At 45.1% G+C, this 10,762-nt stretch overlaps 1 long non-coding RNA gene across 1 annotated transcript; it reads right to left on the bottom strand.

The window, feature by feature from the left end:
• Nucleotides 1-571: 571 nt before the first annotated feature.
• LOC132249127 (uncharacterized) lies at nt 572-6,928 on the bottom strand. Its single transcript, XR_009460527.1, has 2 exons — nt 6,873-6,928; nt 572-939 (listed from the first exon to the last, which is right to left on the bottom strand). It is a non-coding gene; the product is annotated as an uncharacterized LOC132249127 (long non-coding RNA).
• Between the last annotated feature and the right edge of the window lie 3,834 nt (nt 6,929-10,762).

Raw genomic sequence — 10,762 nt, 5'->3', positions numbered from 1 at the left:
TTGTCAAGTAAATCAGAATATTAAGCCATATTAAATCTTCACCATGGAAATTTAGAAAATATAGGGAAGTTTCTTCCCATTTCCAGGCAATTCCAGTTTGGCTTGCATCTAGCAAGAAGTTTTCTTTCTTTTCTACCTATCTCAGCAACCTGGTCATGTTGTTTCATGTATCCATTAAAGTATCTAGTTTTAGGATTCCAGGTCACAATAAATCCCGGAGGTTAAACAAGCATTCATCTAATTTCCTGTTATCCATTTCAAAGTGTATTATTTGTTTAATTGAGTGTCATATGACACCTTTCCTTTATTCATACCAGTATTTTCAGGCTGCTATTTTTTCAAATTGATCAACGGTGAACACAGATATTTATTTTAGGCACCACCTATGATAGCACAATATTTTCAATAGTGCTTTTCCTCCCATTTTCTGTTCCTCCCTCCATTGTCTTTGAATTTTTTACTTTGCTATGCATCAAACATTTGTATTGATTTTCCCCTGCCCCTCCCAATGGTTTCTAGTGCATGGGGTATGCTACTGAATGGCATAAATACAAACATTCCTGAAAGGATCTTTAAAACATAATTGCAATATTTAATAAAATAAGGAGGCACATCTTATTGATGTTTCAGCAATGTGAAGATCCTTCTTGCTTTTATACATGCCAAATGTGAAAAAGTCATATCTGCTTCATGACAAATTAGGGAACATTGATCTTGAGCACAAAAGGCAATCTGCTGAAACTCACAAGTGTTGTGGGAACACATCAGTTCCAACAAGACAGCTTCCTGGGCCTTGGATAGAATTGCCAGTCAAAACCAGACACCTTTTCTGGAGGGCCTGGCCTGGGATGTAGGAGACAACTTGAAATCTGTGATATGCCATTTCCCCAAAGTCCAGGTGGAGGTCCTCACCACCAGATGACTGGCTGTTCTAAGGTCCTGCATGAGATATTAAACCAAATCAATCTATCTCAATACGTAAAATTTTGCATTTACCAGAGCAAGGATGAGTTGGGTCATACATGTGTAAGGAGTGTGTCCTAGGCACCAGGCTACAGATTCAATATCTCTGGTCCAATGACCAATCACTTACATAAAGAAAAACAGCTCATTTAGGATATATAAATCGCGTGAGTAACCACAGCATAGTCAATAGGCTCAGTTAAGGTGCCTGCCTGGGAGCCTGGTAAAGTCCTGCAGTTCTAGATTCAGAATAAAGGCTATTCTAGGGAATATGGTCCTCATTATCTCTTACGCAAAGGATTCCCGGGTTTTTTTGTTGTTTTTTTTTTGGGGGGGGGGGGGTTGTTTACCAGTGAGGAATGGGAAAAATGTGAAATCCTGGATTTTCTTCTGGATTGGAAAAGTTTCCTATGCACTCATCCTAAAGAATAAATGCTTCTAATCATCCAGAACCATAAGCGATATAATCTCTTTGACTACGATAATGAATTAAGATGATGCTAAGGGTCGTGCCACTTCCACCCTTTGCATGCTATTTTCTAAAACAGATAAATTGTAGTGTGTGAAACGGGCCCTATTCAATTCGGATTCAGCTTGAATTGGGGACAGGGATTTGATTCATTGATTCGGATCACTGTCCCCAATTCGATTCGGCTGAATCCGAATCTGAAGATTCGATCCATAGACACAGCTTTAAATGTTTTTTTACATACGTTGAGGTACCAGGCACAGGTGGTGAACACTGTAATAGTGGGGTGGATGGAGCATCCCACAGGAGGACAGGCCCCCCTGCCGCATGCTCCGCAGCAAACCCAGAAGTGGACCGGAACTACTTCTGGTCCACTGGTGAATGCACAGAAGGTCCCCCCCGTGACCCTCTAGCTCAGTGGATCAGCCGTGGGGGGACCCCAAGTGCCCCCCAAACCCAGGAGGCACCAGTTGCCAAGCTGGGGAGTGGGGGGTAATGCATTTTCCCCAGCAGACCTGGAAGTGGACCAGAAGTAGTTCTGGTCCGCTTTCAGGTCTGCTGCTGAGCACGCTGGGGAGCCCCCTGTGATCTTGTGGGATGCTCCATCTGCACCAGCATCACACCACTCATGAGCTGCCTGCTACCTAGAGGTATGTAGAAAAAACATCTAAAGCTGTGTCTATGTCCAAATTGCCAAATCTTTCCAAATCTCTTCAAATCAATTTGGAGGGTTCCAATTTGATTCGGAGAGATTAAAGGGTCTTCTCATACGATTCAGATTCAAAGATTCAGCCATGGAATTGGACTGAATCTCTGACGAATTAAATCAGGGACCAAATCTTTGCACAGCCTACAGGCTACATACATTCATTTGGGTAACAGGGGTAATTATGCTTTCTTGCCACTGAAAAAAAGATTTTGATATCTACAAAGTGAAGACTAAAAATGCTACGTTTTGTTATTGCTCTAAACAGAATTCTGTTACAACTCTATGCCTAGTGTTTTGCTCACAGTGCCTTCAGGCAAGATACCCCCCTTCCTCAGAGGGCTTGTCACAGTAAGGAAGGAGAGAAAATTTGTTATAAGCTGGGAAAATTTGGCTTCAGGCTCTTTATTATTAAAAATGTAAATGATGAAATTGTTTTTCCAAGTTTTCGGTTAAGCCCATTTGACTAAGTAGTTTTTGCTATAGTAAAAACTAAAAATATTTAGTCAAATGGGCTTAACCGAAAACTTGGAAAAACATTCTGAGAAACAATTCTGCTTCCACACTGATTAGTTCTGCACCCTTTTACACTCATTGTATACTATTAAAATCAAAGCATTTACATAAAAAGGAACTCATGCACAAAAATTGTTTTCTCCCATAGCTTATTGGCTCATTTTTGTCAGTCACAGAAGAGGAACATACGGTTTTGTTTACATGGTAAATTTACTCATTGCAACAGCATTTAAGCATGGTTTCTTAAAACGGTGCAGAGTATCATTATATTTAACATGAAACCAGTAGTCATCACCAGCTCACCTACACAAGTTACCTACACCCATTGCTTGCAATAAAAATCTCCTAGCATCGTGTAAACAACTGCTTTATTCCCTAACCCACAGAAGTTTCTCAGAAGTCACAGTACATAGTGGGTGCATCTACATATGCAATTAGTGCAACAGAGTTTATTACTCCCGGGCATCCTGTTTCCACATTTGCCCAGGGCACAGGACATTGAGCTGGGTCAGAGCAGCCTCAGCCAGCAGGGTCCCTGGGGGCTGTGTAGGGCACAAAAATGCCGCAATGTGGGGCTGGCTAGCAGGCAGCCCACACATTGAAGCATTTTCGTGCCCTAGCTAGCCTGGTGAGTGTCTGCATGTGCACTGCAGCAAACTACTTTGGTACACAGACACACACACACACACACACTTGTAGATACAAGTACTATCTTGTGGAAGAGTAGAGTTTATTGCTCCTGGGCACCATGTTTCCATGTGTGCCCAGGACCGCAACATATGGTTGCTCTGACCCAGCTCAATGTGCTGTCGTCCTGGGCAACACATAGAAACATGGTGCCCAGGAGCAATAAACTCTGGTGCAATATGCTGACAGGGCTGGCTGTGGCATGAGAGTGCTTCAGTGTAGGGGCTGCCTGTTGACCACACACAGAGTGTGTGTGTGTGTGTGTGTGTGTGTGTGTTATATAGTATGTACAAATACTATCCTGCAGTAAATTAGTGTACTCTGGCTTAATAGCATCACATATGTAGACGCTGAGACTTTACTGCAGAGCTAATTAGTCAGCTCCACATAAACTTTCATATAGATGCACCCAGTTAGGCCTTTGAGTAGGATTACAAGACTACACCCTACACAGAATCACCCCCTCATGCTTTTGGGAGGGCACTGATTAGGGTTTACTGGTAACAGTCCAAGCATTAATAAGACCTGCAATGCTCTAAACACTGAGAAAGGGATCACTGTCAGTTCATTTGCTTAAAATGTTAGTTACAGATTATATTGACAAAATATTTACAGTGAGTATCTTATTCCAATTAGTTAGCATCTTCTTCAGCTGGAAGCATTTTAATAAAAAGGGAAAAGAAGTATATTTATGCAAAAGCTAATAATTTCTCAGACAAATTGCATGAGTCTCTACATACATGCAAAGTAGTTATCATTTGTGGTTCTCTCACATCAGTGTAAAATGTTATACCTTAATTCCTCACGTATACCAGCCTCCAGACAAGCACGCACATGCTTTTTGCCATCTCAAACCCCTTTGAGATGGGGCAAGAGGCACATGTGGGAACGAAAAAAAATGTTTGCAGTGCAGGGAGAAAATTAGACTTCTGGATATCCAAGGGGCTAAAAAAAAACTCAAAGCTAAAAAAAGCAGGGCAGGGCATGGTCCCGAATCATGCCCTGAGGCAACCAGAGGCTGGGTCCTCTAGGGAGACTCTCTGGCTGCCAGAGCATCTCTGTGGTTGGCCCCCCGCCCTGGTGCTGAAACATGCAGCTGGCCAGGCCGTGTGTCCAGCACCAGAGCTTCTGTGCTGGTGCATAAGGGGTTGGTGGGAGAGCTGGAGAAGGGGACCATGGGGGGGACCCCTGCCAGCCCCACACGCTCCCCCAGCCCCTCCGATCCCTGCCTGGGCCCTCCCACCACCAGCCCCTCCGATCACTGCCCAGCCGGGTCCTGCCACCCTCAGGGCCTCTCTGCCGTCCAGCTGGGCTAGGACCTTGGCAGCAGGACTCGGCGTGGCACATGGGGACCATGCACTGCACCCAGATGGGTCCTGCCAGCCCTGGGGCTGCTCTTGCCACCCAGCCAGCCCGGCTGGGTGGCAGGAGCAGCCCCAGGGCCAGCAGAACCCAGCGGGTGTGGTGCATAGTCCCCATGCACCACACCAGGTTCTGCTGCCATGGGCCCGGCCAGGGGGCAGAGGGGCCCCGAGGGCAGCAGGACCCGGCATGTGGTCCCCATGCACTGCACCAGGTCCTGCTGCCAGGGGCCTGGTCCAGCCAGGCAGCAGAGGGGCCCCAGGACCTGGCTGGGCCTGACATACAGTCCCCATGTGCAGCACTGGGTCCTGCCACCAAGGGCCTGGCCCAGCCAGGTGGTAGATGATTCCCAGGGCCAGCAGGACCTAGCTGGGTCCGGCACGTTGTCCCTGCCACCATGGCTCAGAGCACCCCACTCCTGCTGCTTCAGCTAAAAGGTAAGTTATGGGCCCTGGGTGGGGGGGCTGGGGCCCTGAGCAGGGAGGGGCATTCAATGTGCTGTGTGCGGGGGCTGCACCCTGTGGGGCCAGGGGACCCACCCCTCCTGAGCAGCCCCCTCCCCACAAGGTCCCCCACACCCACAGTCCCCCCAGCAAATTGCCCCACGCCTACCCACATCCCTTCCCACCCCCTTCCTGCAAACACCACATCCCCACATCACACACCCATCACGTGTGAAGAAAACCAAAAGTATACATCAACACATACAGGTATTTGGAATTCATTTTATCATGATGATGGAGACACTGGTAGGTTTCCACATTGCTTTAACATTGTAAATATACCAATAAAGCATTGCCCAAGTGATTGCTGTCTCTCTCTCTCTTTCTCTAAGGGGTGTCCGTGTGTGTTCTTTTGTTTTAATTGTGGAAGAACTTGGATTTGGGGGTATTTTTAAAAATGGATTTGGGATGCTGCTGCAGCAGTCCAGCTGGCACAAGGGTTAGTGTCCCCAGGTATCAAGTGCCCAGGCCCCAGAAGCTCCTGAGAGCGAGTAGCCCCGAGCTGCTTGCCAGGGCAGCTTTTTGTATGGATGGGGCCAGGTCAGGGCAGCTTTTTATACTGCTGGGGACAGCACAGGTGCTGGCCCCAGGCTCTAGCTCCCCCTGGCTGCAGATCTGGGAGGAGCCAGGCAGGGTTATTTTGCCCCAAGTGGCACAATTTGCTCCACAGCAAAGTGCATGTCTGAGCACGTGCGCTGAGGCAAAAAGCCCCGGCTCAAATTTGCATCGCTTCTATTTGAGCTGCTGCAAGTGCATGTACTTGCATGCGTGGACACACCCCACATAGCCTTTTACCTCCATTTTGTACAGATTCAAATGACAGGGGACAGAAGAAAATCAAGTTCCAGGATGCTCAAACCATAGTCTCTACAAGAGACAAGGTTGCTTAATGCTATTGGTTCAATTGTACCTTCTAGGTTTGGTTTTGCACATGAGACAACATGGAAGCATCATACTCTGATAGGTGTACTAGGAGCCATTGAGCCTTAGGTATGCACAAGGCATTCCAAACTTTAGAATACATAGGCCATTTGGGGTGCAGCATAAACTCCTACCCTCTATCCCATCTGCCGGGACACTAGGCCAACATGAACATCCAGACTACAAACATATCTTAGTCCCTGCCCTTATGTCATAGTGCTTAGGAATCATCTTATTTGTAGCCTCTCTACCCTGTTATGCATAGAACTAGGTTGAGGTACAATTTGGTCCTACAACTTCAGCAGGCCAGCAAAACAATTAATATTACACATATACTAAAGTAAAAAGGAAAAAATAAATGAAGGCATTTCATCCTATTATTCCAGTTTTAACCCCTTATATTACTAAAATGTTAATTCGCTCTCCTCTTTCTTCTTTACACCTGGTAAATATATACAAAAAAAGTATGCAACAGTCCTTAAATCATGTCTTAACCAGTTCAGCTTAACATTTTTTCACAAACAAATCCTTCTGCCCCACCCCCCTCTGTTGATTTTTTCTCTACCTTTAATTTTTACAATTTCTTTGAGGCAAGGAGCTTCTAAGATAAGCACATCTGGAATATGCTTACACATGATAAAAAGGTATTACTTATGCTGAAGTAAAAAAATCAAATAAAATCAGTCTATCTATAAATTCACCTCTAATTTTTAATGTGAAAACAAAAAATGAAACCAACACTCACAGCTCATCTAAAGCCTCCAAGACTACCTCAGTCCACACAGCCTTCATCACTTTCTGTCATCACTGACATTTATGCAAAGTTAGTCTAAAACACCTGTGTTAAATGAAGGTGGAATTCTAATTTGCAAGCATTTTATCACTACTAGGTACAAGACTGGTAAAATTCAAAGCCCAGCTGAAAGAGAAAAATAAGGCTTTTGAAAGTTTGTATAGTAATGTAAACTATTACCTAGTTAACTGATGCTTTGGGTGTTAGGCCAAATCCTGCATTGGTCATTTATTTATTTATTTATTTTTGTTGCCACATTGCTTTCCAAACATATGTCTCATTTGCTTTTCCATTCCCTGCTTTCTTTTGGAATTGCATGCAGCAGAATTTTCCAAAGGGCTCCCTACCCTTGAGAAACCTGCCTCCACCAAGAATAGGAGGCCCAAGCCCTGAAGAGGTCTATGGTTCCCTGATTGCATAATCTCTTCCTTGACCTGATTCAGAAATTGCTCACTGACTTGGAAAGGACCCACATTGCAGAACCAGAGATTGTCATCTGGGTTCAACAGATGCAGCCACTTTTGTTAGCATTATGAGCGATATTATGAAATAGGTGGATTTTAGTCTCTTATTCTATATGCTGATTCAGTTGTATGCGATGCAATGCTATTTTGTTTGTCTTCTCTACATTCATGCCTCCCTTCATTTTCAAAACAGCAGAGGAAAACAAAACAGTGGAGAAAGAAGTACAAACCAGCAGCTTATAGTGGTTGAATGTGATCACATTTTATAATAGGAAAGCATAAATATAAAGTTAAAAGCTTTGGGGCCATAGCCTGGGCAAAATGTAACATAATACTTATATTATGTTACTTACTATGAGGAAAATATTTCAGCATGTAAAGAACCTTCCCTCTGTTGGAGAAGCCAATTTATCACAGATATTACTGTTCTCCATTTTTGGAAAGTAATAAAAGGTAATTTTTCACTCAGTAAGCATTCCAGGTAGTCCCTAGGATGCCTTGGTAAGACAAGCCTCACTGACAACTGAAAAACCCTTTCTAGCCGTTTATCACTTCATCTGTCACAAGAAGCAGGAAGATAGCCCTTGCTTAGCTAGGTCTTTCCTCACCCCTTCTCCCCAGGGCTGGAATAATTACTATCACCTGTATTTGAGATCTCTAACAATATTACAATATGTAAGGCTGCAACAGCCTGAAAAGGGGTTGAGGTAATCACCAGTGCTACTCTGTTTCTCCTGTCAGGATGCTTTCCCCTGCTTGGAGCCTTCCCAAAAAAAATTTTTGGCAAAGGTGAAAGGTAAGATCAATTCAATATTTCCCTTCCTGACAATAACCATTGACAAAGTATCAGACTAGGTACAGAAGGTGAGACATTCAGCAATGATAATGGCGTTTCTTTTGAGATAAAAGTTGATCCTTTTTCATTATGACTGTAAATACAATTACACAATTTACAATATAAAATTATAGTGATGCTCACAAACTTTTTTCCCCATCTCTCAGTACTCTCTGAAACAGGTTAAAATTCTGAGAGCAATGGGAGGATATCAAGCAAATATCTGGCTATGAGTGAAAAGATTGTGAATGTGTAGTTCACTGCCACTGAGATATATGGATAATTCTAGGTCAGGACTTTCCAACTGGTGGCCTGTGGGTTAATTTGTGACCTGCAGGCTCCTACCTGGCCACCAGTGATCCCATTGCTCTGGCTGCAGCAGCTGCTAGGGTCTCCTATCCTCTTTCAGCTTCTTCTTCCTGTCCCTGCTCCAGGAAGCTGAGCAGTGTGGTATGGTGTGATGAGGTAAGGTGTGGTGATGGGACAGGAGGGAGGCATTTGCATGACACATGGCCTGGGGGCTCCATGGCCCATGCTGGTACAGCTGATGTGATGTGTAGCCTTTGCTGGTGTGGCTTTTGTGGACCGCCCTGTCCTAGGTGATCAAGATATTACCATACCTCAGCACAAATTTAATCAGAAGAGGCCACAGGTGTGACTAAAAAGGAAAGGAAAGCTTGGAGCAGAAGTGAAGGAAAGAGAAGACATCAACAAAGAGAACTGAGAGAGAACAAGACATGGCGGTTCCAAGGAACAAAGACTACATGGGTTCATGAGTCAGATTGAGCAGTCTTCCTGCCCAAACTTCCATGCAGCCAATGCCCTGCCCTGAAACTTTGCCTTGATGTTACCATGCCACACAACCTATAGACAGCAGTGCCTGGGGGAAACTACCTAGAAGCTGTGGAATCAAACACCCTGAGTGGCATCTGCTGCACTCTGCATCAAAGTGGAGACAAGAGAATACATGCAGTGGTTCTGTGCAGCTCCATTATCTGCAATGTTCAGGTTTTGTTTGTGTGTTGCCTGCTAGGATCTGATGCTATGCACCCTTTCAGCCATATTTGGAAAGTAAGAAAGTTGGACATTTGTACCTCCAATAAAGTTAAAATAGTATTTTTTTTTTTAATTCATACCTTTGATTTCCAGGCAACAGCCTGAGTCCAGAAGACAGCTCCATTCATCAGGCTCAGTATGCTCTACACAAAATTTAAATGTGTGGTAGCTTAAGGGTCCCTATTAGACCTTGTTGTAATGGATACTATACCAGCAATTTGGTGATTGCTTAAAAGCAGACCCCAAACTGGCACCATTGTCAGTCTGTTCTGCCCAGGGTACCTTCCTGTACTTCCACATTCCACCGCATGTTCAGGATGTAACTGAATTGCATCCTGCCTAGGTAGTCTCAGAATAGATTCACACCAATTGGGGCTGGATGTTACTGATGTCAGAGAACAGCATGCCAACTCCCCTGTCCAGAAATGAGCCAGACCTCTTGAACACCTGCATCACACACCCTGACAGTTCATCTGATGTAGGTGTCCATGAATACACAATAGTGATCCAAGACTTGTAGTTATAAGGGAATACTAATTTTAACCTTAACCCTAAGAGATCTTTCCTGTTAATGTGCTTGCATGCTTTGAATATCCTATCCACAGGATAAAGATATGCATTCTGTTAATGTAACTGTGCTTGGGCCTGATGGTGCAGAACTGCACTGGGAGTGGGCTGCTGGGAGCTGTGCTGCCGCTTCTTCCCCCCACTGTGCTTCCCACCCCTGCAGCTGTTGCATGGGTGCAGCTTCTAGTTACCCAGTCCCAGCACAGCCAACCCCCACCTATTTATGCACCACTAAAACTCCCAGCCTGCATCAGACCACAGTCAGGTTGTTCCAGGCAGAGGTGTAATGACACAGCTGGGTGCCAAGGGCAGCTGCCACGTACAGGGGCAGTGGTGACTTTTGGCTGCCATTGTGCCGTCAACAAGATCATGCAGCTGTAGCAGCAGCAATTTTTTTTTCTAGCTCCTCCCAGGGCAGCTGCCCTACTCACCCAACTCCAGTTATAACTCTGGTTCCAGGTCACAGATTGGAACCAGGTGGCCAGCCACTGATTTGTAACACCCTGAGGTTCTGATCTTTCTCAGGGAAATATCCGCACTTTTCCAGAGTTTTATTGGCTTTCTCATCTGGGAGTTGTTGGCCATGATAGGCTTTGCCTACAACTGTTCCTTGGCCTTGCACTAGGAGCTGCCCTCTCCTGGAGGGGGAGTCTGGAGACCCTGGCAGCTGCTTCAGTAAGAGCAATGGGATCAACCGTGGCTGGGTGGGAGTCAGCGGGTCGCAAATTCATCTGACCTAGAACTATCCTGCCACCCAACAACAACAATATCCTCACAGAGCACCAGCAATAAAGCTTTTCTCATACATCTCCATCTCCTCTGAATAGCCACCTCTGAAACCACTGTCACCACCTCTTGGTAGTGGCTTTTGTAGACACACATTAAAGAAATACTGCCCCCATAAACACTTTTACATCTAC

The sequence above is a fragment of the Alligator mississippiensis genome, chromosome 3, assembly GCF_030867095.1.
Source record: "Alligator mississippiensis isolate rAllMis1 chromosome 3, rAllMis1, whole genome shotgun sequence".
Lineage (NCBI taxonomy): Eukaryota > Metazoa > Chordata > Crocodylia > Alligatoridae > Alligator > Alligator mississippiensis.
The sequence above is the reverse complement of the archived record's forward strand: the minus strand, read 5'-3'. Positions and strand labels throughout refer to the sequence as shown.